The 25,722-nt window shown below is 56.0% G+C and overlaps 1 long non-coding RNA gene across 9 annotated transcripts in view; it reads left to right on the top strand.

The window, feature by feature from the left end:
* The window catches only part of LOC134758023 (uncharacterized), a 371,496-nt gene that overhangs the window by 33,527 nt on the left and 312,247 nt on the right, over nucleotides 1-25,722 (top strand). For all 9 annotated transcript variants that reach the window (XR_010132725.1, XR_010132724.1, XR_010132733.1 and 6 more), the window contains 10 exons: nucleotides 905-962; nucleotides 1,056-1,288; nucleotides 3,055-3,112; nucleotides 3,206-3,438; nucleotides 5,209-5,266; nucleotides 5,360-5,592; nucleotides 7,555-7,612; nucleotides 7,706-7,938; nucleotides 9,709-9,766; nucleotides 9,860-10,092. This is a non-coding gene — a long non-coding RNA (uncharacterized lncRNA). The remainder of the gene's footprint in view (nucleotides 1-904; nucleotides 963-1,055; nucleotides 1,289-3,054; nucleotides 3,113-3,205; nucleotides 3,439-5,208; nucleotides 5,267-5,359; nucleotides 5,593-7,554; nucleotides 7,613-7,705; nucleotides 7,939-9,708; nucleotides 9,767-9,859; nucleotides 10,093-25,722) is intronic.

Raw genomic sequence — 25,722 nt, 5'->3', positions numbered from 1 at the left:
AGGGTTTTATGCTCGGGGCCAGGGCCCAGGGTTAGGGTTTTAGGGTCAGGGCCCAGGGCCCAGGGTTAGGGTTTTAGGCTCAGGGCCAGGGCCCAGGGTTAGGGTTTTAGGATCAGTGCCAGGGCCCAGGGTTAGGGTTTTAGGGTCAGGTCCAGGGCCCAGGGTTAGGGTTTTAGGTTTAGGGCCAGTGCCCAGGGTTAGGGTTTTAGGGTCAGGGCCTGGGCCCAGGGTTAGGGTTTTAGGGTCAGGGCCAGGGCCCAGGGTTAGGGTTTTAGGCTCAGGGCCAGGGCCCAGGGTTAGGGTTTTAGGGTCCGGGCCTGGGCCCAGGGTTAGGTTTTTAGGGTCAGGGCCCAGGGTTAGGGTTTTAGGGTCAGGGCCCAGGGTTAGGGTTTTAGGGTCAGGACCCAGGGTTAGGGTTTTAGGGTCATGGCCCAGGGTTAGGGTTTTAGGGTCAGGGCCCAGGGTTAGGGTGATTTCCAGGAAGTGACCTCACAGTGACTCAAGCTACCACTTACTGTTGATTGTGATGAAATGCCAGCTGAGGCACATGCCTTGGGGGCTAAGTGGTTGCTGCCCTTGACTAGTATGAAGACTGGTGTGGGAAGGGTCGCTTTGGATGCACTTGAGCAGGGGTCCCCAACCCCTGAGCCATGGAGCCGTAAGGAGCCACACAGCAGGTGAGTGGTGTCGAGTGAGGGAGTGAGGGAAGCTTCGTCTGTATTTACAGCCACTCCCCTTTGCTCACATTCCCGCCTGAGCTCCACCTTCTCAGATGAGCAGCAGCATTAGATTCTCATAGGAGAACGCACCCTGTTGTGAACCGTGCATGTGAGGGATCCAGGTTGCGCTGTTCTTATGAGAATCTAATACCTATTGATCTGTCACTTTCTCCCATCACGCTCAGGTGGGACCATCCAGTTTCAGGAAAACGAGCTTAACACGCCCACTGATTCTACATTATGGTGAGTTCTATAATTATTTCATTATATATTCCAGTGTAATAATGGAAATGAAGTGCCTAATAAACGTAAATGTGCTTCAATCTTTTGGCCCAGCTCCTACCTCCCGGCAGCCTCGCCAGGCCCAGAATTCTCTCCAGTCAGCCTCTACAGACCAAGCTCATGACTCACAATGGCCTATTGAGGCCCATACCCTACCTCACGGCAGTCTCCGCAGATGAGCCTACTGCCTCACAACAGCCTCCACAGGCACAGCTCCATCGTTACAATGGCCTCTTTAGACCCAGCTCCTGCCGCCCAGCCTTCTCTCCAGGCCCTGAACTTTCTCCGTAAGTTGAGGTAGCTGGGACTGTAGGTATACATGACGATACTTGGCTAATTTTTAAATTGTTTTGCAGACATGGGGTCTCACTTTGTTGGCCAGGCTGGTGTCAAACTAATGGCCTCAAGTGACCCTTCCACCCCTGCCTCCCATCCTCGAGGTATGTGCCACCACAAGGGGCACTTGTTCAATTTTCTAAAGAAAAAATTTCTAAAGTAAGGCTGTGGGATGATGGCAGGAAGATAAAAGAAAAACAGAAGAATAAGTTAAAACGACTTATTCACACATATTCTTTTGACAGCAAGAACTTTTAGTATATACATTCCTTACAAACAAACAAACGGCAGATAAACAATGTTGTATAGGAACTTTAACACACACTGTACAATATTCCCACTTTGCTGACATAAGTTATGGAAATTTCGTGGTTTCCTTGAGTGTCGCTACCGGTATCTTGCTTCTCTGATGATTTTTATCAACTTCCTCATCTGTTAACTTCTCTCCAAGGTATGTCATGTCACGACATACTGCCGCTGCACGAACACGGCCAGTGTCTTCCTATTAAACATGTAGAATGCTTTCCTAATTTCTCTTTTTACTCTCTGTCTTTGTGTTCTGCATTTTCCTTACTTTTATTGTCAGAAACTCCAGAAAGTCAATCGTACTAATTTATCACGATTTGCTTTATTAATTTATACTATGCTTATATGGAATTTTGCCCAACAGACCTCATTACAATTTGGGCCAGGGCCCAGGGTTAGGGTTGTTTTAGGGTCAGGGCCAGGGCCCAGGGTTAGGGTTGTTTTAGGGTCAGGGCCAGGGCCCAGGGCTAAAGGTGTTTTAGGGTCAGGGCCAGGGCCCAAAGTTAGGGTTGTTTTAGGGTCAGGGCCCAGGGTTAGGGCTTTAGGCTCAGGGCCAGGGCCCAGGGTTAGGGTTTTAGGCTCAGGGCCAGGGCCCAGGGTTAGGGTTTTAGGCTCAGGGCCAGGGCCCAGAGTTTGGGTTTTAGGGTCAGGTCCAGGGCCCAGGGTTAGGGTTTTAGGCTCAGGGCCAGGGCCCAGGGTTAGGGTTTTAGGTTTAGGGCCAGTGCCCAGGGTTAGGGTTTTAGGGTCAGGGCCTGGGCCCAGGGTTAGGGTTTTAGGCTCAGGGCCAGGGCCCAGGGTTAGGGTTTTAGGCTCAGGGCCAGGGCCCAGGGTTAGGGTTTTAGAGTCCGGGCCTGGGCCCAGGGTTAGGTTTTTAGGGTCAGGGCCCAGGGTTAGGGTTTTAGGGTCAGGACCCAGGGTTAGGGTTTTAGGGTCATGGCCCAGGGTTAGGGTTTTAGGGTCAGGGCCCAGGGTTAGGGTGATTTCCAGGAAGTGACCTCACAGTGACTCAAGCTACCACTTACTGTTGATTGTGATGAAATGCCAGCTGAGGCACATGCCTTGGGGGCTAAGTGGTTGCTGCCCTTGACTAGTATGAAGACTGGTGTGGGAAGGGTCGCTTTGGATGCACTTGAGCAGGGGTCCCCAACCCCTGAGCCATGGAGCCGTAAGGAGCCACACAGCAGGTGAGTGGTGTCGAGTGAGGGAGTGAGGGAAGCTTCGTCTGTATTTACAGCCACTCCCCTTTGCTCACATTCCCGCCTGAGCTCCACCTTCTCAGATGAGCAGCAGCATTAGATTCTCATAGGAGAACGCACCCTGTTGTGAACCGTGCATGTGAGGGATCCAGGTTGCGCTGTTCTTATGAGAATCTAATACCTATTGATCTGTCACTTTCTCCCATCACGCTCAGGTGGGACCATCCAGTTTCAGGAAAACGAGCTTAACACGCCCACTGATTCTACATTATGGTGAGTTCTATAATTATTTCATTATATATTCCAGTGTAATAATGGAAATGAAGTGCCTAATAAACGTAAATGTGCTTCAATCTTTTGGCCCAGCTCCTACCTCCCGGCAGCCTCGCCAGGCCCAGAACTCTCTCCAGTCAGCCTCTACAGACCAAGCTCATGACTCACAATGGCCTATTGAGGCCCATACCCTACCTCACGGCAGTCTCCGCAGATGAGCCTACTGCCTCACAACAGCCTCCACAGGCACAGCTCCATCGTTACAATGGCCTCTTTAGACCCAGCTCCTGCCGCCCAGCCTTCTCTCCAGGCCCTGAACTTTCTCCGTAAGTTGAGGTAGCTGGGACTGTAGGTATACATGACGATACTTGGCTAATTTTTAAATTGTTTTGCAGACATGGGGTCTCACTTTGTTGGCCAGGCTGGTGTCAAACTAATGGCCTCAAGTGACCCTTCCACCCCTGCCTCCCATCCTCGAGGTATGTGCCACCACAAGGGGCACTTGTTCAATTTTCTAAAGAAAAGATTTCTAAAGTAAGGCTGTGGGATGATGGCAGGAAGATAAAAGAAAAACAGAAGAATAAGTTAAAACGACTTATTCACACATATTCTTTTGACAGCAAGAAGAACTTTTAGTATATGCATTCCTTACAAACAAACAAACGGCAGATAAACAATGTTGTATAGGAACTTTAACACACACTGTACAATATTCCCACTTTGCTGACATAAGTTATGGAAATTTCGTGGTTTCCTTGAGTGTCGCTACCGGTATCTTGCTTCTCTGATGATTTTTATCAACTTCCTCATCTGTTAACTTCTCTCCAAGGTATGTCATGTCACGACATACTGCCGCTGCACGAACACGGCCAGTGTCTTCCTATTAAACATGTAGAATGCTTTCCTAATTTCTCTTTTTACTCTCTGTCTTTGTGTTCTGCATTTTCCTTACTTTTATTGTCAGAAACTCCAGAAAGTCAATCGTACTAATTTATCACGATTTGCTTTATTAATTTATACTATGCTTATATGGAATTTTGCCCAACAGACCTCATTACAATTTGGGCCAGGGCCCAGGGTTAGGGTTGTTTTAGGGTCAGGGCCAGGGCCCAGGGTTAGGGTTGTTTTAGGGTCAGGGCCAGGGCCCAGGGCTAAAGGTGTTTTAGGGTCAGGGCCAGGGCCCAAAGTTAGGGTTGTTTTAGGGTCAGGGCCCAGGGTTAGGGCTTTAGGCTCAGGGCCAGGGCCCAGGGTTAGGGTTTTAGGCTCAGGGCCAGGGCCCAGGGTTAGGGTTTTAGGCTCAGGGCCAGGGCCCAGAGTTTGGGTTTTAGGGTCAGGTCCAGGGCCCAGGGTTAGGGTTTTAGGCTCAGGGCCAGGGCCCAGGGTTAGGGTTTTAGGTTTAGGGCCAGTGCCCAGGGTTAGGGTTTTAGGGTCAGGGCCCAGGGCCCAGGGTTAGGGTTTTAGGCTCAGGGCCAGGGCCCAGGGTTAGGGTTTTAGGCTCAGGGCCAGGGCCCAGGGTTAGGGTTTTAGAGTCCGGGCCTGGGCCCAGGGTTAGGTTTTTAGGGTCAGGGCCCAGGGTTAGGGTTTTAGGGTCAGGACCCAGGGTTAGGGTTTTAGGGTCATGGCCCAGGGTTAGGGTTTTAGGGTCAGGGCCCAGGGTTAGGGTGATTTCCAGGAAGTGACCTCACAGTGACTCAAGCTACCACTTACTGTTGATTGTGATGAAATGCCAGCTGAGGCACATGCCTTGGGGGCTAAGTGGTTGCTGCCCTTGACTAGTATGAAGACTGGTGTGGGAAGGGTCGCTTTGGATGCACTTGAGCAGGGGTCCCCAACCCCTGAGCCATGGAGCCGTAAGGAGCCACACAGCAGGTGAGTGGTGTCGAGTGAGGGAGTGAGGGAAGCTTCGTCTGTATTTACAGCCACTCCCCTTTGCTCACATTCCCGCCTGAGCTCCACCTTCTCAGATGAGCAGCAGCATTAGATTCTCATAGGAGAACGCACCCTGTTGTGAACCGTGCATGTGAGGGATCCAGGTTGCGCTGTTCTTATGAGAATCTAATACCTATTGATCTGTCACTTTCTCCCATCACGCTCAGGTGGGACCATCCAGTTTCAGGAAAACGAGCTTAACACGCCCACTGATTCTACATTATGGTGAGTTCTATAATTATTTCATTATATATTCCAGTGTAATAATGGAAATGAAGTGCCTAATAAACGTAAATGTGCTTCAATCTTTTGGCCCAGCTCCTACCTCCCGGCAGCCTCGCCAGGCCCAGAACTCTCTCCAGTCAGCCTCTACAGACCAAGCTCATGACTCACAATGGCCTATTGAGGCCCATACCCTACCTCACGGCAGTCTCCGCAGATGAGCCTACTGCCTCACAACAGCCTCCACAGGCACAGCTCCATCGTTACAATGGCCTCTTTAGACCCAGCTCCTGCCGCCCAGCCTTCTCTCCAGGCCCTGAACTTTCTCCGTAAGTTGAGGTAGCTGGGACTGTAGGTATACATGACGATACTTGGCTAATTTTTAAATTGTTTTGCAGACATGGGGTCTCACTTTGTTGGCCAGGCTGGTGTCAAACTAATGGCCTCAAGTGACCCTTCCACCCCTGCCTCCCATCCTCGAGGTATGTGCCACCACAAGGGGCACTTGTTCAATTTTCTAAAGAAAAGATTTCTAAAGTAAGGCTGTGGGATGATGGCAGGAAGATAAAAGAAAAACAGAAGAATAAGTTAAAACGACTTATTCACACATATTCTTTTGACAGCAAGAAGAACTTTTAGTATATACATTCCTTACAAACAAACAAACGGCAGATAAACAATGTTGTATAGGAACTTTAACACACACTGTACAATATTCCCACTTTGCTGACATAAGTTATGGAAATTTCGTGGTTTCCTTGAGTGTCGCTACCGGTATCTTGCTTCTCTGATGATTTTTATCAACTTCCTCATCTGTTAACTTCTCTCCAAGGTATGTCATGTCACGACATACTGCCGCTGCACGAACACGGCCAGTGTCTTCCTATTAAACATGTAGAATGCTTTCCTAATTTCTCTTTTTACTCTCTGTCTTTGTGTTCTGCATTTTCCTTACTTTTATTGTCAGAAACTCCAGAAAGTCAATCGTACTAATTTATCACGATTTGCTTTATTAATTTATACTATGCTTATATGGAATTTTGCCCAACAGACCTCATTACAATTTGGGCCAGGGCCCAGGGTTAGGGTTGTTTTAGGGTCAGGGCCAGGGCCCAGGGTTAGGGTTGTTTTAGGGTCAGGGCCAGGGCCCAGGGCTAAAGGTGTTTTAGGGTCAGGGCCAGGGCCCAAAGTTAGGGTTGTTTTAGGGTCAGGGCCCAGGGTTAGGGTTTTAGGCTCAGGGCCAGGGCCCAGGGTTAGGGTTTTAGGCTCAGGGCCAGGGCCCAGGGTTAGGGTTTTAGGCTCAGGGCCAGGGCCCAGGGTTTGGGTTTTAGGGTCAGGTCCAGGGCCCAGGGTTAGGGTTTTAGGCTCAGGGCCAGGGCCCAGGGTTAGGGTTTTATGCTCGGGGCCAGGGCCCAGGGTTAGGGTTTTAGGGTCAGGGCCCAGGGCCCAGGGTTAGGGTTTTAGGCTCAGGGCCGGGGCCCAGGGTTAGGGTTTTAGGATCAGTGCCAGGGCCCAGGGTTAGGGTTTTAGGGTCAGGTCCAGGGCCCAGGGTTAGGGTTTTAGGTTTAGGGCCAGTGCCCAGGGTTAGGGTTTTAGGGTCAGGGCCTGGGCCCAGGGTTAGGGTTTTAGGGTCAGGGCCAGGGCCCAGGGTTAGGGTTTTAGGCTCAGGGCCAGGGCCCAGGGTTAGGGTTTTAGGGTCCGGGCCTGGGCCCAGGGTTAGGTTTTTAGGGTCAGGGCCCAGGGTTAGGGTTTTAGGGTCAGGGCCCAGGGTTAGGGTTTTAGGGTCAGGACCCAGGGTTAGGGTTTTAGGGTCATGGCCCAGGGTTAGGGTTTTAGGGTCAGGGCCCAGGGTTAGGGTGATTTCCAGGAAGTGACCTCACAGTGACTCAAGCTACCACTTACTGTTGATTGTGATGAAATGCCAGCTGAGGCACATGCCTTGGGGGCTAAGTGGTTGCTGCCCTTGACTAGTATGAAGACTGGTGTGGGAAGGGTCGCTTTGGATGCACTTGAGCAGGGGTCCCCAACCCCTGAGCCATGGAGCCGTAAGGAGCCACACAGCAGGTGAGTGGTGTCGAGTGAGGGAGTGAGGGAAGCTTCGTCTGTATTTACAGCCACTCCCCTTTGCTCACATTCCCGCCTGAGCTCCACCTTCTCAGATGAGCAGCAGCATTAGATTCTCATAGGAGAACGCACCCTGTTGTGAACCGTGCATGTGAGGGATCCAGGTTGCGCTGTTCTTATGAGAATCTAATACCTATTGATCTGTCACTTTCTCCCATCACGCTCAGGTGGGACCATCCAGTTTCAGGAAAACGAGCTTAACACGCCCACTGATTCTACATTATGGTGAGTTCTATAATTATTTCATTATATATTCCAGTGTAATAATGGAAATGAAGTGCCTAATAAACGTAAATGTGCTTAAATCTTTTGGCCCAGCTCCTACCTCCCGGCAGCCTCGCCAGGCCCAGAACTCTCTCCAGTCAGCCTCTACAGACCAAGCTCATGACTCACAATGGCCTATTGAGGCCCATACCCTACCTCACGGCAGTCTCCGCAGATGAGCCTACTGCCTCACAACAGCCTCCACAGGCACAGCTCCATCGTTACAATGGCCTCTTTAGACCCAGCTCCTGCCGCCCAGCCTTCTCTCCAGGCCCTGAACTTTCTCCGTAAGTTGAGGTAGCTGGGACTGTAGGTATACATGACGATACTTGGCTAATTTTTAAATTGTTTTGCAGACATGGGGTCTCACTTTGTTGGCCAGGCTGGTGTCAAACTAATGGCCTCAAGTGACCCTTCCACCCCTGCCTCCCATCCTCGAGGTATGTGCCACCACAAGGGGCACTTGTTCAATTTTCTAAAGAAAAGATTTCTAAAGTAAGGCTGTGGGATGATGGCAGGAAGATAAAAGAAAAACAGAAGAATAAGTTAAAACGACTTATTCACACATATTCTTTTGACAGCAAGAAGAACTTTTAGTATATGCATTCCTTACAAACAAACAAACGGCAGATAAACAATGTTGTATAGGAACTTTAACACACACTGTACAATATTCCCACTTTGCTGACATAAGTTATGGAAATTTCGTGGTTTCCTTGAGTGTCGCTACCGGTATCTTGCTTCTCTGATGATTTTTATCAACTTCCTCATCTGTTAACTTCTCTCCAAGGTATGTCATGTCACGACATACTGCCGCTGCACGAACACGGCCAGTGTCTTCCTATTAAACATGTAGAATGCTTTCCTAATTTCTCTTTTTACTCTCTGTCTTTGTGTTCTGCATTTTCCTTACTTTTATTGTCAGAAACTCCAGAAAGTCAATCGTACTAATTTATCACGATTTGCTTTATTAATTTATACTATGCTTATATGGAATTTTGCCCAACAGACCTCATTACAATTTGGGCCAGGGCCCAGGGTTAGGGTTGTTTTAGGGTCAGGGCCAGGGCCCAGGGTTAGGGTTGTTTTAGGGTCAGGGCCAGGGCCCAGGGCTAAAGGTGTTTTAGGGTCAGGGCCAGGGCCCAAAGTTAGGGTTGTTTTAGGGTCAGGGCCCAGGGTTAGGGCTTTAGGCTCAGGGCCAGGGCCCAGGGTTAGGGTTTTAGGCTCAGGGCCAGGGCCCAGGGTTAGGGTTTTAGGCTCAGGGCCAGGGCCCAGAGTTTGGGTTTTAGGGTCAGGTCCAGGGCCCAGGGTTAGGGTTTTAGGCTCAGGGCCAGGGCCCAGGGTTAGGGTTTTAGGTTTAGGGCCAGTGCCCAGGGTTAGGGTTTTAGGGTCAGGGCCCAGGGCCCAGGGTTAGGGTTTTAGGCTCAGGGCCAGGGCCCAGGGTTAGGGTTTTAGGCTCAGGGCCAGGGCCCAGGGTTAGGGTTTTAGAGTCCGGGCCTGGGCCCAGGGTTAGGTTTTTAGGGTCAGGGCCCAGGGTTAGGGTTTTAGGGTCAGGACCCAGGGTTAGGGTTTTAGGGTCATGGCCCAGGGTTAGGGTTTTAGGGTCAGGGCCCAGGGTTAGGGTGATTTCCAGGAAGTGACCTCACAGTGACTCAAGCTACCACTTACTGTTGATTGTGATGAAATGCCAGCTGAGGCACATGCCTTGGGGGCTAAGTGGTTGCTGCCCTTGACTAGTATGAAGACTGGTGTGGGAAGGGTCGCTTTGGATGCACTTGAGCAGGGGTCCCCAACCCCTGAGCCATGGAGCCGTAAGGAGCCACACAGCAGGTGAGTGGTGTCGAGTGAGGGAGTGAGGGAAGCTTCGTCTGTATTTACAGCCACTCCCCTTTGCTCACATTCCCGCCTGAGCTCCACCTTCTCAGATGAGCAGCAGCATTAGATTCTCATAGGAGAACGCACCCTGTTGTGAACCGTGCATGTGAGGGATCCAGGTTGCGCTGTTCTTATGAGAATCTAATACCTATTGATCTGTCACTTTCTCCCATCACGCTCAGGTGGGACCATCCAGTTTCAGGAAAACGAGCTTAACACGCCCACTGATTCTACATTATGGTGAGTTCTATAATTATTTCATTATATATTCCAGTGTAATAATGGAAATGAAGTGCCTAATAAACGTAAATGTGCTTCAATCTTTTGGCCCAGCTCCTACCTCCCGGCAGCCTCGCCAGGCCCAGAACTCTCTCCAGTCAGCCTCTACAGACCAAGCTCATGACTCACAATGGCCTATTGAGGCCCATACCCTACCTCACGGCAGTCTCCGCAGATGAGCCTACTGCCTCACAACAGCCTCCACAGGCACAGCTCCATCGTTACAATGGCCTCTTTAGACCCAGCTCCTGCCGCCCAGCCTTCTCTCCAGGCCCTGAACTTTCTCCGTAAGTTGAGGTAGCTGGGACTGTAGGTATACATGACGATACTTGGCTAATTTTTAAATTGTTTTGCAGACATGGGGTCTCACTTTGTTGGCCAGGCTGGTGTCAAACTAATGGCCTCAAGTGACCCTTCCACCCCTGCCTCCCATCCTCGAGGTATGTGCCACCACAAGGGGCACTTGTTCAATTTTCTAAAGAAAAGATTTCTAAAGTAAGGCTGTGGGATGATGGCAGGAAGATAAAAGAAAAACAGAAGAATAAGTTAAAACGACTTATTCACACATATTCTTTTGACAGCAAGAAGAACTTTTAGTATATGCATTCCTTACAAACAAACAAACGGCAGATAAACAATGTTGTATAGGAACTTTAACACACACTGTACAATATTCCCACTTTGCTGACATAAGTTATGGAAATTTCGTGGTTTCCTTGAGTGTCGCTACCGGTATCTTGCTTCTCTGATGATTTTTATCAACTTCCTCATCTGTTAACTTCTCTCCAAGGTATGTCATGTCACGACATACTGCCGCTGCACGAACACGGCCAGTGTCTTCCTATTAAACATGTAGAATGCTTTCCTAATTTCTCTTTTTACTCTCTGTCTTTGTGTTCTGCATTTTCCTTACTTTTATTGTCAGAAACTCCAGAAAGTCAATCGTACTAATTTATCACGATTTGCTTTATTAATTTATACTATGCTTATATGGAATTTTGCCCAACAGACCTCATTACAATTTGGGCCAGGGCCCAGGGTTAGGGTTGTTTTAGGGTCAGGGCCAGGGCCCAGGGTTAGGGTTTTAGGGTCAGGGCCCAGGGTTAGGGTTGTTTCAGGGTCAGGGCCCAGGGTTAGGGTTTTTTCAGGGTCAGGGCCCAGGGTTAGGGTTGTTTCAGGGTCAGGGCCCAGGGTTAGGGTTGTTTCAGGGTCAGGGCCCTGGGTTAGGGTTGTATCAGGGTCAGGGCCCAGGGTTAGGGTTGTTTTAGGGTCAGGGCCCAGGGTTACGGTTGTTATAGGGTCAGGGCCAGGGCCCAGGGTTAGCGTTGTTTTAGGGTCAGGGCCAGGGCCCAGGGTTAGGGTTGTTTTAGGTTCAGGGCCAGGGCCCAAAGTTAGGGTTGTTTTAGGTTCAGGGCCCAGGGTTAGGGTTTTAGACTCAGGTCCAGGGCCCAGGGTTAGGGTTTTAGGCTCAGAGCCAGGGCCCAGGTTTAGGGTTGTTTTCGGGTCAGGGCCAGGGCCCAGGGTTAGGGTAGTTTTAGGGTCATGGCCAGGTCCCAGGGTTAGGGTTGCTTTAGGGTCAGTGCCGGGGCCCAGGATTATCGTTCTTTTAGGGTCAGGGGCCAGGGTTAGGGTTGTTTTAGGGTCAGGGCCCAGGGTTAGGGTTGTTTTAGGGTCAGGGCCCAGGATTATTGTTGTTTTAGGGTCAGGGCCCAGGATTATGGTTCTTTTAGGGCTAGGGCCCAGGGTTAGGGTTTTAGGCTCAGGGCCAGGGCCCAGGGTTAGGGTTTTAGGCTCAGGGCCAGGGCCCAGGTTTAGTGTTTTAGGCTCAGGGCCTGGGTCCAGTGTTAGGGTTGTTTAAGGGTTAGGGCCCAGGGTTAGGGTTTTAGGCTCAGGGCCAGGGCCCAGGATTAGCGTTGTTTTAGGGTCAGGGCCAGGGCCCAGGGTTAGGGTTGTTTTAGGATCAGGGCCAGGGCCCAGGGCTAGGGGTGTTTTAGGGTCAGGGCCAGGGCCCAAAGTTAGGGTTGTTTTAGGGTCAGGGCCCAGGGTTAGGGTTTTAGGCTCAGGTCCGGGGCCCAGGGTTAGGGTTTTAGGCTCAGTGGCAGGGCCCAGGTTTAGGGTTGTTTTAGTGTTAGGGCCCAGGGTTGGGGTTGTTTTAGGGTCAGGGCCCAGGTGCAGGGTTGTTTTACGGTCAGGGCCCAGGGTTAGGGTTGTTTTAGGGTGAGGGCCCTGGGTTACGGTTGTTTTAGGGTCAGGTCTCAGGGTTAGGGCTTTAGGGTCAGGGCCCTGGTCCCAGGGTTAGGGCTTTAGGGTCAGGGTCCGGGGCCCAGGGTTAGGGCTTTAGGACCAGGGCCCGGGGCCTAGGGTTAGGGCTTTAGGGTCAGGGCCCAGGGTAGGGTTGTTATAGGGTCAGGGTCCAGGGTTAGGGTTGTTATAGGGTCAGGGCCAGGGCCCAGGGTTAGCGTTGTTTTAGGGTCAGGGCCAGGGCCCAGGGTTAGGGTTGTTTTAGGGTCAGGGCCAGGGCCCAAAGTTAGGGTTGTTTTAGGGTCAGGGCCCAGGGTTAGTGTTTTAGGCTCAGGGCCAGGGCCCAGTGTTAGCGTTGTTTTAGGGTCAGGGCCAGGGCCCAGGGTTAGGGTTGTTTTAGGGTCAGGGCCAGGGCCCAGGGCTAGGGGTGTTTTAGGGTCAGGAAAAGGTCCCAAAGTTAGGGTTGTTTTAGGGTCAGGGCCCAGGGTTAGGGTTTTAGGCTCAGGTCCAGGGCCCAGGGTTAGGGTTTTAGGCTCAGTGCCAGGGCCCAGGTTTAGGGTTGTTTTAGGGTCAGGGCCAGGGCCCAGGTTTAGGGTTTTTTTAGGGTCATGGCCAGGGCCCAGGGTTAGGGTTGTTATAGGGTCAAGGCCAGTGCCCAGGGTTAGGGTTGTTTTAGGGTCAGGGCCAGGGCCCAGGGTTAGGGTTGTTTTAGGGTCACGGCCCAGGGTTAGGGTTGTTTTAGGGTCAGGGCCCAGGGTTAGGGTTTTTTTAGGGTAAGGGCCCAGGCTTAGGGTTGTTTTAGGGTCAGGGCCCAGGGTTAGGGTTGTTTTAGGGTCAGGGCCCAGGGTTAGGGTTTTAGGGTCAGGGCCCAGGGCCCAGGGTTAGGGATTTTGGGTCAGGGCCCAGGGCCCAGGGTTAGGGTTTTAGGGTCAGGGCCCAGGGCCCCGGGTTAGGGTTTTAGGGTCAGGGCCCAGAGCCCAGGGTTAGGGTTTTAGGGTCAGGGTCCAGGGTTAGGGTTTTAGGGTCAGGGCCCAGGGCCCAGGGTTAGGGTTTTAGGGTCAGGGCCCAGGGCCCAGGGTTAGGGTTTTAGGGTCAGGGCCCAGGGCCCAGGGTTAGGGTTTTAGGGTCAGGGCCCAGGGCCCAGGGTTAGGGTTGTTTTAGTGTTAGGGCCCAGGGTTGCGGTTGTTTTAGGGTCAGGGCCCAGGTGCAGGGTTGTTTTACTGTCAGGGCCCAGGGTTAGGGTTGTTTTAGGGTCAGGGCCCTGGGTTACGGTTGTTTTAGGGTCAGGGCACAGGGTTAGGGCTTTAGGGTCAGGGCCCTGGTCCCAGGGTTAGGGCTTTAGGGTCAGGGCCCGGGGCCCAGGGTTAGGGCTTTAGGACCAGGGCCCGGGGCCCAGGGTTAGGGCTTTAGGACCAGGTCCCGGGGCCCAGGGTTAGGGCTTTAGGGTCAGGGCCCGGGGCCCAGGGTTAGGGCTTTAGGGTCAGGGCCCAGGGTAGGGTTGTTATAGGGTCAGGGCCCAGGGTTAGGGTTGTTATAGGGTCAGGGCCAGGGCCCAGGGTTAGGGTTGTTTTAGGGTCAGGGCCAGGGCCCAAAGTTAGGGTTGTTTTAGGGTCAGGGCCCAGGGTTAGTGTTTTAGGCTCAGGGCCAGGGCCCAGTGTTAGCGTTGTTTTAGGGTCAGGGCCAGGGCCCAGGGTTAGGGTTGTTTTAGGGTCAGGGCCAGGGCCCAGGGCTAGGGGTGTTTTAGGGTCAGGAAAAGGTCCCAAAGTTAGGGTTGTTTTAGGGTCAGGGCCCAGGATTAGGGTTTTAGGCTCAGGTCCAGGGCCCAGGGTTAGGGTTTTAGGCTCAGTGCCAGGGCCCAGGTTTAGGGTTGTTTTAGGGTCAGGGCCGGGGCCCAGGGTTAGGGTTGTTATAGGATCAAGGCCAGTGCCCAGGGTTAGGGTTGTTTTAGGGTCAGGGCCAGGGCCCAGGGTTAGGGTTGTTTTAGGGTCAGGGCCCAGGGTTAGGGTTTTTTTAGGGTCAGGGCCCATGGTTAGGGTTTTTTTAGGGTAAGGGCCCAGGCTTAGGGTTGTTTTAGGGTCAGGGCCCAGGGTTAGGGTTGTTTTAGGGTCAGGGCCCAGGGTTAGGGTTTTAGGGTCAGGGCCCAGGGCCCAGGGTTAGGGATTTTGGGTCAGGGCCCAGGGCCCAGGGTTAGGGTTTTAGGGTCAGGGCCCAGGGCCCAGGGTTAGGGTTTTAGGGTCAGGGCCCAGGGCCCAGGGTTAGGGTTTTAGGGTCAGGGCCCAGGGCCCAGGGTTAGGGTTTTAGGGTCAGGGCCCAGAGCCCAGGGTTAGGGTTTTAGGGTCAGGTTCCAGGGTTAGGGTTTTAGGGTCAGGGCCCATGGCCCAGGGTTAGGGTTTTAGGGTCAGGGCCCAGGGCCCAGGGTTAGGGTTTTAGGCTCAGGTCCAGGGCCCAGGGTTAGGGTTTTAGGCTCAGTGCCAGGGCCCAGGTTTAGGGTTGTTTTAGTGTTAGGGCCCAGGGTTGGGGTTGTTTTAGGGTCAGGGCCCAGGTGCAGGGTTGTTTTACGGTCAGGGCCCAGGGTTAGGGTTGTTTTAGGGTGAGGGCCCTGGGTTACGGTTGTTTTAGGGTCAGGGCCCAGGGTTAGGGCTTTAGGGTCAGGGCCCTGGTCCCAGGGTTAGGGCTTTAGGGTCAGGGTCCGGGGCCCAGGGTTAGGGCTTTAGGACCAGGGCCCGGGGCCCAGGGTTAGGGCTTTAGGGTCAGGGCCCAGGGTAGGGTTGTTATAGGGTCAGGGTCCAGGGTTAGGGTTGTTATAGGGTCAGGGCCAGGGCCCAGGGTTAGCGTTGTTTTAGGGTCAGGGCCAGGGCCCAGGGTTAGGGTTGTTTTAGGGTCAGGGCCAGGGCCCAAAGTTAGGGTTGTTTTAGGGTCAGGGCCCAGGGTTAGTGTTTTAGGCTCAGGGCCAGGGCCAAGTGTTAGCGTTGTTTTAGGGTCAGGGCCCAGGGTTAGTGTTTTAGGCTCAGGGCCAGGGCCCAGTGTTAGCGTTGTTTTAGGGTCAGGGCCCGGGCCCAGGGTTAGGGTTGTTTTAGGGTCAGGGCCAGGGCCCAGGGCTAGGGGTGTTTTAGGGTCAGGAAAAGGTCCCAAAGTTAGGGTTGTTTTAGGGTCAGGGCCCAGGGTTAGGGTTTTAGGCTCAGGTCCAGGGCCCAGGGTTAGGGTTTTAGGCTCAGTGCCAGGGCCCAGGTTTAGGGTTGTTTTAGGGTCAGGGCCAGGGCCCAGGTTTAGGGTTGTTTTAGGGTCATGGCCAGGGCCCAGGGTTAGGGTTGTTATAGGGTCAAGGCCAGTGCCCAGGGTTAGGGTTGTTTTAGGGTCAGGGCCAGGGCCCAGGGTTAGGGTTCTTTTAGGGTCAGGTCCCTGGGTTACGGTTGTTTTAGGGTCAGGGCCCAGGGTTAGGGTTGTTTTAGGGTCAGGGCCCAGGGTTAGGGTTGTTTTAGTGTCAGGGCCAGGGCCCAGGGTTAGGGTTGTTTTAGGGTCAGGGTCCAGGGTTAGGGTTGTTTTAGGGTCAGGTCCCAGGGTTAGGGTTGTTTTAGGGTCAGGGCCCAGGGTTAGGGTTGTTTTAGGGTCAGGGTCCAAGGTTAGGGTTGTTTTAGGGTCAGGGCCCAGGGTGAGGGTTGTTTTAGGGTCAGGGCCAGGGCCCAGGTTTAGGGTTGTTTTAGGGTCAGGGCCAGGGCCCAGGGTTAAGGTTGTTTAGGGTCAGGGCCAGGGCCCAAAGTTAGGGTTCTTTTAGGGTCAGGGCCCATGGTTAGGGTTTTAGACTCAGGTCCAGGGCCCAGGGTTAGGGTTTTAGGCTCAGGGCCAGGGCCCAGGGTTAGGGTTGCTTTAGGGTCAGGGCCAGGGCCCAGGGTTAGCGTTGTATTAGGGTCAAGGCAAGGACCCAGTGTTAGGGTTGTTTTAGGGTCAGGCAGGGCCAGGGCCCAAAGTTAGGGTTGTTTTAGGGTCAGGGCCCAGGGTTAGGGTTTTAGGCTCAGGTCCAGGGCCCAGGGTTATGGTTTTAGGCTGAGGGCCAGGGCCCAGGTTTAGGGTTGTTTAAGGGTCAGGGCCAGGGCCCAGGGTTATGGTTGTTTTAGGGTCAGGGTCCAGGGTTAGGGTTGTTTTAGGGTCAGGGCCCAGGGTTAGGGTTGTTTTAGTGTCAGGGCCAAGGGTTAGGGTTCTTTTAGGGTCAGGGTCCAGGGTTACGGTTGTTATTAGGGTTAGGGCCCAGGGTTAGGGTTTTAGGCTCAGGGCCAGGGCCCAGAGTTAAGGTTTTAGGCTCAGGGCCAGGGCCTAGGGTTGTGCTTTCAGGCTCAGGCCCAGAGCCCAAGGTTAGGGTTTACGGCTCAGGGCCAGGGCCCACGGTTAGGGTTTTAAGGTCAGGGCCAGGGCCCAGGGTTAGGGTTGTTTTACGGTCAGGGCCAGGGCCCAGGGTTAGGGTTGTTTTAGGGTCAGGGCCAGGGCCCAGGCATAGGGGTGTTTTAGGGTCAGGGCCAGGGCCCAAAGTTAGGGTTGTTTTACGGTCAGGGCCCAGGTTTAGGGTTTTAGGCTCTGGTCCAGGGCCCAGGGTTATGGTTTTATGCTCAGGGCCATGGTCCAGGTTTAGGGTTGTTTTGGGGTCAGGGCCAGGGCCCAGGGTTAGGGTTGTTTTAGGGTCATGGCCGGGGCCCAGGCTTAGGGTGTTTTAGGGTCAGAGCCAGGGCCCAGGGTTAGGGTTGTTTTAGGGTCAGGGCCAGGCCCCAAAGTTAGGGTTGTTTTAGGTTCAGGGCCCAGGGTTAGGGTTTTAGGGTCAGGGCCCAGGGTTAGGGATTTAGGGTCAGGGCCCGGGGTTAGGGTTTTAGGGTCAGGGCCCAGGGCCCAAGGTTAGGGATTTTTGGTCACGGCCCAGGGCCCAGGGTTAGGGTTTTAGGGTCAGGGCCCAGGGCCCAGGGTTAGGGTTTTAGGGTCAGGGCCCAGGGCCCAGGGTTAGGGTTTTAGGGTCAGGGTCCAGGGTTAGGGTTTAAGGGTCAGGGCCCAGGGCCCAGGGTTAGGGTTGTAGGGTCAGGGCCCAGGGCCCAGGGTTAGGGTTTTAGGGTCAGGGCCCAGGGCCCAGGGTTAGGGTTTTAGGGTCAGGGCCCACGGCCCAGGGTTAGGGTTGTTTTAGTGTTAGGGCCCAGGTTTGGGGTTGTTTTAGGGTCAGGGCCCAGGGTTAGGGTTGTTTTAGGGTCAGGGCCCAGGGTTAGGGTTGTTTTAGGGTCAGGCCCCAGGTTTAGGGTTGTTTTTGGGTCAGGGCCCAGGGTTAGGGTTGTTTTAGGGTCAGGGCCCAGGGTTAGGGTTGTTTTAGGGTCAGGGCCCTGGGTTACGGTTGTTTTAGGGTCAGGGCCCAGGGTTAGGGCTTTAGGGTCAGGGTCCTGGAACCAGGGTTAGGGCTATAGGGTCAGGGACCGGGGTCCAGGGTTAGGGCTTTAGGACCAGGGCCCGGGGCCCAGGGTTAGGGCTTTAGGGTCAGGGCCCAGGGTTAGGGTTGTTTTAGGGTCAGGGCCCAGGTGCAGGGTTGTTTTACGGTCAGGGCCCAGGGTTAGGGTTGTTTTAGGGTGAGGGCCCTGGGTTACGGTTGTTTTAGGGTCAGGGCCCAGGGTTAGGGCTTTAGGGTCAGGGCCCAGGGCCCAGGGTTGGGGTTTTAGGGTCAGGGCCCACGGCCCAGGGTTAGGGTTGTTTTAGTGTTAGGGCCCAGGTTTGGGGTTGTTTTAGGGTCAGGGCGCAGGGTTAGGGTTGTTTTAGGGTCAGGGCCCAGGGTTAGGGTTGTTTTAGGGTCAGGGCCCAGGGTTAGGGTTGTTTTAGGGTAAGGGCCCAGGGTTAGGGTTGTAATAGGCTCAGGGCCCAGGTTTAGGGTTGATTTAGGGTGAGGGCCCAGGGTTAGGGTTGATATTGTGTCAGGGCCCGTGGTTAGGGTTTTATTGTCAAGGCCAGGGCCCAGGGTTAGGGTTTTAGGGTAAGGGCCAGGGCCCAGGGTTAGGGTTTTAGGGTGAGGGCCCGGGGCCCGGGGTTAGGGCTTTCAGACCAGGGCCCGGGGCCCGGGGTTAGGGCTTTAGGGCCAGGGCCCGGGGCCCGGGGGTAGGGCTTTCGGGCCGGGGCCCAGGGCCCGGGGTTAGGGCTTTCGGGCCGGGGCCCGGGGCCCGTGGTTAGGGCTTTAGGGTCGGGGCCCGGGGCCCGGGGTTAGGGCTTTAGGGCCTGTGCCCGGGGCCCGGGGTTAGGGCTTTAGGGCCAGGGCCCGGGGCCCGGGGTTAGGGCTTTAGGGCCAGGGACCGGGGTCCGGGGTTAGGGCTTTAGGGCCAGGGCCCCGGGCCCGGTGTTAGGGTTTAGGGTCAGGGCCCGGGGCCCGGGGTTAGGGCTTTAGGACCAGGGCCCGGGGCCCAGGGTTAGGGCTTTAGGGTCAGGGCCCGGGGCCCAGGGTTAGGGTTGTTTTAGGGTCAGGGCCAGGGCCCAAAGTTAGGGTTGTTTTAGGGTCACGGCCCAGGGTTTTGGTTGTTTTACGGTCAGGGCCCAGGGTTAGGGTTGTTTTAGGGTCAGGGCCCAGGGTTAGGGTTGTTATAGGGTCAGGGCCAGGGCCCAGGGTTAGCGTTGTTTTAGGGTCAGGGCCAGGGCCCAGGGTTAGGGTTGTTTTAGGGTCAGGGCCAGGGCTCTAAGTTAGGGTTGTTTTAGGTTCAGGGCCCAGGGTTAGGGTTTTAGGCTCAGGTCCACGGCCCAGGGTTAGGGTTTTAGGCTCAGGGCCAGGGCCCAGGTTTAGGGTTGTTTTAGGGTCAGGGCCAGGGCCCAGGGTTAGGGTTGTTTTAGGGTCATGGCCAGGTCCCACGGTTAGGGTTGTTTTAGGGTCATGGCCAGGGCCAGGATTATGGTTGTTTTAGGGTCTGGTCCCAGGGTTAGGGTTGTTTTAGGGTCAGGGCCCAGTGTTATGGTTCTTTTAGGGCTAGGGTCCAGGGTTAGGGTTTTAGGCTCAGGGCCAGGGCCCAGGGTTAGGGTTTTAGGCTCAGGGCCAGGGCCCAGGGTTGGGGTTTCAGGCTCAGGGCCAGAGCCCAAGGTTAGGGTTTTCGGCTCAGGGCCAGGGCCCAGGGTTAGGGTTTTAGGCTCAAGGCCAAGGCCCAGGGTTAGGGTTTTAGGCTCAGGGCCAGGGCCCAGGGTTAGGGTTTTAGGGTCAGGGCCCAGGGTTAGGGATTAAGGGTCAGGGCCCAGGTTTAGGGTTTTAGGGTCAGGGCCCAGGGTTAGGGTTTTAGGCTCAGGGCCAGGGCCCAGGGTTAGTGTTTTAGGGTCAGGGCCAGGGCCCAGGGTTAGGGTTTTAGGGTCAGGGCCAGGGCCCAGGGTAAGGGTTTTAGGGTCACGGCCCATGGCCAAGGGTTAGGGTTTTAGGGTCAGGGCCCAGGGCCCTGGGTTAGGGTTGTTTTAGTGTTAGGGCCCAGGTTTGGGGTTGTTTTAGGGTCAGAGCCCAGGGTTAGGGTTGTTTTAGTGTCAGGGCCCACGGTTAGGGTTTTAGGATCAGGGCCAGGGCCCAGGGTTAGGGTATTAGGCTCAGGGCCAGGGCCCAGGGTTAGGGTTTTAGGCTCAGGGCCCAGGGCCCATGGTTAGGGTTTTTGGGTCAGGGCCCAGGGCCCAGGCTTAGGGTTTTAGGGTCAGGGCCCAGGGCCCAGGGTTAGGGTTTTAGGGTCAGGGCGCAGGGTTAGGGTTAGGGTGGCTTTAGTGTTAGGGCCCAGGGTTGGGGGTTGTTTTAGGGTCAGGGCCCAGGGTTAGGGTTGTTTTAGGGTCAGGGCCCACGGTTAGGGTTTTAGGATCAGTGCCAGGGCCCAGGGTTAGGGTTTTAGGCTCAGGGCCAGGGCCCAGGGTTAGGGTTTTAGGCTCAGGGCCAGGGCCCAGGGTTAGGGTTGTTTTAGGGTCAGGGCCAGGGCCCAGGTTTAGGTTGTTTTAGGGTCAGGGCCAGGGCCCAGGGCTAGGGGTGTTTTAGGGTCAGGACCAGGGCCCAAAGTTAGGGTTGTTTTAGTGTCAGGGTCCAGGGTTAGGGTTTTCGGCTCAGGTCCAGGGCCCAGGGTTAGGGTTTTAGGCTCAGGGCCAGGGCCCAGGGTTAGGGATATTTTAGGGTCAGGGCCAGGGTCCAGGATTAGGGTTGTTTTAGGGTCAGGGCCAGGGCCCAGGGTTAGGGTTGTTTTAGGGTCAGGGCCCAGGGTTAGGGTTGTTTTAGGGTCAGGGCCCAGGGTTAGGGTTTTTTTAGGGTAAGGGCCCAGGGTTAGGGTTGTTATAGGGTCAGGGCCAAGGGTTAGGGTTGTTTTAGCGTCAGGGCCCAGGGTTAGGGTTGTTTTAGGGTCAGGGCCCACGGTTAGGCTTTTATGGTCAGGGCCAGGGCCCAGGGTTAGGGTTTTAGGGTCAGGGCCCGGGGCCCAGGGTTAGGGCTGTAGGGCCAGGGCCCGGGGCCCGGTTTTAGGGCTTTAGGGCCAGGGCCCGGGGCCCGGGGTTAGTGCTTTAGGGCCAGGGCCCGGGGCCCGGGGTTAGGGCTTTAGGGCCAGGGCCCGGGGCCCGGTGTAGGGCTTTAGGGCCAGGGCCCGGGGCCCGGTGTTAGGGCTTTCGTGCCAGGGTCCGGGGCCCGGGGTTAGGGCTTTCGGGCCGGGGCCCGGGGCCCGGGGTTAGGGCTTTAGGGCCGGGGCCCGGGGCCGGGGTTAGGGCTTTAGGGCCTGTGCCCGGGGCCCGGGGTTAGGGCTTTAGGGCCGGGGCCCGGGGCCCGGGGTTAGGGCTTTAGGGCCTGTGCCCGGGGCCCGGGGTTAGGGCTTTAGGGCCGGGGCCCGGGGCCCGGGGTTAGGGCTTTAGGGCCTGTGCCCGGGGCCCGGGGTTAGGGCTTTAGGGCCGGGGCCCGGGGCCCGGGGTTAGGGCTTTAGGGCCGGGGCCCGGGGCCCGGGGTTAGGGCTTTAGGGCCGGGGCCCGGGGTCCGGGGTTAGGGCTTTAGGGCCGGGGCCCGGGGCCCAGTGTTAGGGTTTAGGGTCAGGGCCCGGGGCCCGGGGTTAGGGCTTTAGGACCAGGGCCCGGGGCCCCGGGTTAGAGCTTTAGGGTCAGGGCCCTGTTCCCAGGGTTAGTGTTGTTTTAGGGTCAGGACCAGGGCCCAAATTTAGGGTTGTTTTAGGGTCACGGCCCAGGGTTTTGGTTGTTTTAGGGTCAGGGCCCAGGGTTAGGGTTGTTTTAGGGTCAGGGCCCAGGGTTAGGGTTGTTATAGGGTCAGGGCCAGGGACCAGGGTTAGCGTTGTTTTAGGGTCAGGGCCAGGGCCCAGGGTTAGGGTTGTTTTAGGGTCAGGGCCAGGGCTCTAAGTTAGGGTTGTTTTAGATTCAGGGCCCAGGGTTAGGGTTTTAGGCTCAGGTCCACGGCCCAGGGTTAGGGTTTTAGGCTCAGGGCCTGGGCCCAGGTTTAGGGTTGTTTTAGGGTCAGGGCCAGGGCCCAGGGTTAGGGTTGTTTTAGGGTCATGGCCCGGTCCCACGGTTAGGGTTGTTTTAGGGTCATGGCCAGGGCCAGGATTATGGTTGTTTTAGGGTCTGGTCCCAGGGTTAGGGTTGTTTTAGGTCAGGGCCCAGTGTTAGGTTCTTTTAGAGCTAGGGTCCAGGGTTAGGGTTTTAGGCTCAGGGCCAGGGCCCAGGGTTAGGGTTTTAGGCTCAGGGCCAGGGCCCAGGGTTGGGGTTTCAGGCTCAGGGCGCAGGGTTAGGGTTTTAGTGTCAGGGCACAGGGTCCAGGGTTAGGGTTTTAGGGTCAGGGCCCAGGGCCCAGGGTTAGGGTTTTAGGGTCAGGGCCCAGGGCCCAGGGTTAGGGTTTTAGGGTCAGGGCCCAGGGCCCAGGGTTAGGGTTTTAGGGTCAGGGCCCAGGGCCCAGGGTTAGGGTTTTAGGGTCAGGGTCCAGGGCCCAGGGTTAGGGTTGTTTTTGTGTTAGGGCCCAGGGTTGGGGTTGTTTTAGCGTCAGGGCCCAGGGTAAGGTTTGTTTTAGGGTAACGGCCCACAGTTAGGGTTTTAGGATCAGGGCCAGGGCCCAGGGTTAGGGTTTTAGGCTCAGGGCCAGGGCCCAGGGTTAGGGTTTTAGGCTCAGGGCCAGGGCCCAGGGTTAGGGTTGTTTTAGCGTCAGGGCCAGGGCCCAGGGTTAGGGATGTTTTAGGGTCAGGGTCGGGGTCCAGGGTTAGGGGTGTTTTATGTTCAGGGCCAGGGCCCAGGGTTAGGGTTGTTTTAGGGTCAGGGCTCAGGGTTAGGGTTGTTTTAGGGTCAGGGCCCAGGGTTAGGGTTGTTTTAGGGTAAGGGCCCAGGGTTAGGGTTGTAATAGGGTCAGGGCCCAGGTTTAGGGTTGATTTAGGGTGAGGGCCCAGGGTTAGGGTTGATATTGGGTCAGGGCCCGCGGTTATGGTTTTATTGTCAAGGCCAGGGCCCAGGGTTAGGGTTTTAGGGTAAGCGCAAGGGCCCAGGGTTAGGGTTTTAGGGTCAGGGCCCGGGGCCCGGTGTTAGGGCTTTAGGACCAGGGCCCGGGGCCCGGGGTTAGGGCTTTAGGACCAGGGCCCGGGGCCCAGGGTTAGGGCTTTAGGGTCAGGGCCCTGTGCCCAGGGTTAGGGTTGTTTTAGGGTCAGGGCCAGGGCCTAAAGTTAGGGTTGTTTTAGGGTCACGGCCCAGGGTTTTGGTTGTTTTAGGGTCAGGGCCCACGGTTAGGGTTTTAGGATCAGGGCCATGGCCCAGGGTTAGGGTATTAGGCTCAGGGCCAGGGCCCAGGGTTAGGGTTTTAGGCTCAGGGCCAGGGCCCAGGGTTAAGGTTGTTTTAGAGTCAGGGCCAGGGCCCAGGGTTAGGGTTGTTTTAGGGTCAGGGCCAGGGCCCAGGGTAGGGGTGTTTTAGGGTCAGGGCCAGGGCCCAAAGTTAGGGTTGTTTTAGGGTCAGGGCCCAGGGTTAGGGTTTTAGGCTCAGGTCCAGGGCCCAGGGTTAGGGTTTAGTCTCAGGGCCAGGGCCCAGGGTTTGGGGATGTTTTAGGGTCAGGGGCAGGGTCCAGGGTTAGGGGTGTTTTAGGGTCAGGGCCAGGGTCCAGGGTTAGGGTTGTTTTAGGGTCAGGGCCCAGGGTTAGGGTTGTTTTAGGGTCAGGGCCCAGGGTTAGGGTTTTTTTAGGGTTAGGGCCCATGGTTAGGGTTGTTATGGGGTCAGGGTCCAGGGTTAGGGTTGTTTTATTGTCAGGCCCAGGGTTAGGGTTGTTTTAGGGTCAGGGCCCACGGTTAGGGTTTTATTGTCAGGGTCAGGGCCCAGGGTTAGGGTTTTAGGGTAAGGGCTAGGGCCCAGGGTTAGGGTTTTAGGGTCAGGGACCGGGGCCCAGGGGTAGGGCTGTAGGGCCAGGGGCCGGGGCCCAGGGTTAGGGCTTTAGGGCCATGGCCTGGGGCCCGGGGTTAGTGCTTTGGGGCCAGGGCCCGGGGCCCGGGGTTAGTGCTTTGGGGCCAGGGCCCGGGGCCCGGGGTTAGGGCTTTAGGGCCAGGGCCCGGGGCCCGGGGTTAGGGCTTTAGGGGCAGGGCCCGGGGCCCGGGGTTAGGGCTTTAGGACCAGGGCCCGGGGCCCAGGGTTAGGGCTTTAGGGTCAGGGCCCGGGGCCCAGGGTTAGGGTTGTTTTAGGGTCAGGGCCAGGGCCCAAAGTTAGGGTTGTTTTAGGGTCACGGCCCAGGGTTTGTGTTGTTTTAGGGTCAGGGCCCAGGGTTAGGGTTGTTTTAGGGTCTGGGCCCACGGTTGGGGTTTTATGGTCAGGGCCCAGGGTTAGGGTTTTAGGGTCAGGGCCCAGGGTTAGGGTTTTAGGGTCAGGACCCAGGGTTAGGGTTTTAGGGTCAGGGCCCAGGGCCTACGGTTAGGGTTTTAGGGTCAGGGCCCAGGGTTAGGGTTTTATGGTCAGGGCCCAGGGCCCAGGGTTAGGGTTTTAGGGTCAGGGACCAGGGCCCAGGGTTAGGGTTCTTATAGGCTCAGGGCCGGGGCCCAGGGTTAGCGTTGTTTTAGGGTCAGGGCCAGGGCCCAAAGTTAGGGTTGTTTTAGGATCAGGGCCTAGGGTTAGGGTTTTAGGCTCAGGTCCAGGCACCAGGGTTAGGGTTTTAGGCTCTGTGCCAGGGCCCAGGTTTAGGGTTGTTTTAGGGTCAGGGCCAGGGCCCAGTGTTAGGGTTGTTTTAGGGTCATGGCCAGGTCCCAGGGTTAGGGTTGTTTTAGGGTTAGCTCCAGGGCCCAGGATTATAGTTGTTTTAGGGTCAGGGCCCAGGGTTAGGGTTGTTTTAGTTTCAGGGCCCAGGGTTATGGTTCTTTTAGGGCTAGGGTCCAGGGTTAGGGTTTTAGGCTCAGGGCCAGGGCCCAGGGTTAGGGTTTTAGGGTGAGGGCCCGGGGCCCGGGGTTAGGGCTTTCAGACCAGGGCCCGGGGCCCGGGGTTAGGGCTTTAGGGCCGGGGCCCGGGGCCCGGGGTTAGGGCTTTAGGGCCGGGGCCTGGGGCCCGGGGGTAGGGCTTTCGGGCCGGGGCCCGGGGCCCGGGGTTAGGGCTTTAGGGTCGGGGCCCGGGGCCCGGGGTTAGGGCTTTAGGGCCTGTGCCCGGGGCCCGGGGTTAGGGCTTTAGGGCCAGGGCCCGGGGCCCGGGGTTAGGGCTTTAGGGCCAGGGCCCGGGGTCCGGGGTTAGGGCTTTAGGGCCAGGGCCCCGGGCCCGGTGTTAGGGTTTAGGGTCAGGGCCCGGGGCCCGGGGTTAGGGCTTTAGGACCAGGGCCCGGGGCCCAGGGTTAGGGCTTTAGGGTCAGGGCCCGGGGCCCAGGGTTAGGGTTGTTTTAGGGTCAGGGCCAGGGCCCAAAGTTAGGGTTGTTTTAGGGTCACGGCCCAGGGTTTTGGTTGTTTTAGGGTCAGGGCCCAGGGTTAGGGTTGTTTTAGGGTCAGGGCCCAGGGTTAGGGTTGTTATAGGGTCAGGGCCAGGGCCCAGGGTTAGCGTTGTTTTAGGGTCAGGGCCAGGGCCCAGGGTTAGGGTTGTTTTAGGGTCAGGGCCAGGGCTCTAAGTTAGGGTTGTTTTAGGTTCAGGGCCCAGGGTTAGGGTTTTAGGCTGAGGTCCACGGCCCAGGGTTAGGGTTTTAGGCTCAGGGCCAGGGCCCAGGTTTAGGGTTGTTTTAGGGTCAGGGCCAGGGCCCAGGGTTAGGGTTGTTTTAGGGTCATGGCCAGGTCCCACGGTTAGGGTTGTTTTAGGGTCATGGCCAGGGCCAGGATTATGGTTGTTTTAGGGTCTGGTCCCAGGGTTAGGGTTGTTTTAGGGTCAGGGCCCAGTGTTATGGTTCTTTTAGGGCTAGGGTCCAGGGTTAGGGTTTTAGGCTCAGGGCCAGGGCCCAGGGTTAGGGTTTTAGGCTCAGGGCCAGGGCCCAGGGTTGGGGTTTCAGGCTCGGGGCCAGAGCCCAAGGTTAGGGTTTTCGGCTCAGGGCCAGGGCCCAGGGTTAGGGTTTTAGGCTCAAGGCCAAGGCCCAAGGTTAGGGTTTTAGGCTCAGGGCCAGGGCCCAGGGTTAGGGTTTTAGGGTCAGGGCCCAGGGTTAGGGATTAAGGGTCAGGGCCCAGGTTTAGGGTTTTAGGGTCAGGGCCCAAGGTTAGGGTTTTAGGCTCAGGGCCAGGGCCCAGGGTTAGTGTTTTAGGGTCAGGGCCAGGGCCCAGGGTTAGGG

The sequence above is a fragment of the Gorilla gorilla genome, chromosome 2 (assembly GCF_029281585.2).
Source record: "Gorilla gorilla gorilla isolate KB3781 chromosome 2, NHGRI_mGorGor1-v2.1_pri, whole genome shotgun sequence".
NCBI classification, from domain to species: Eukaryota; Metazoa; Chordata; class Mammalia; order Primates; family Hominidae; genus Gorilla; species Gorilla gorilla.
This window is presented reverse-complemented; position numbering and strand designations above follow the sequence as displayed.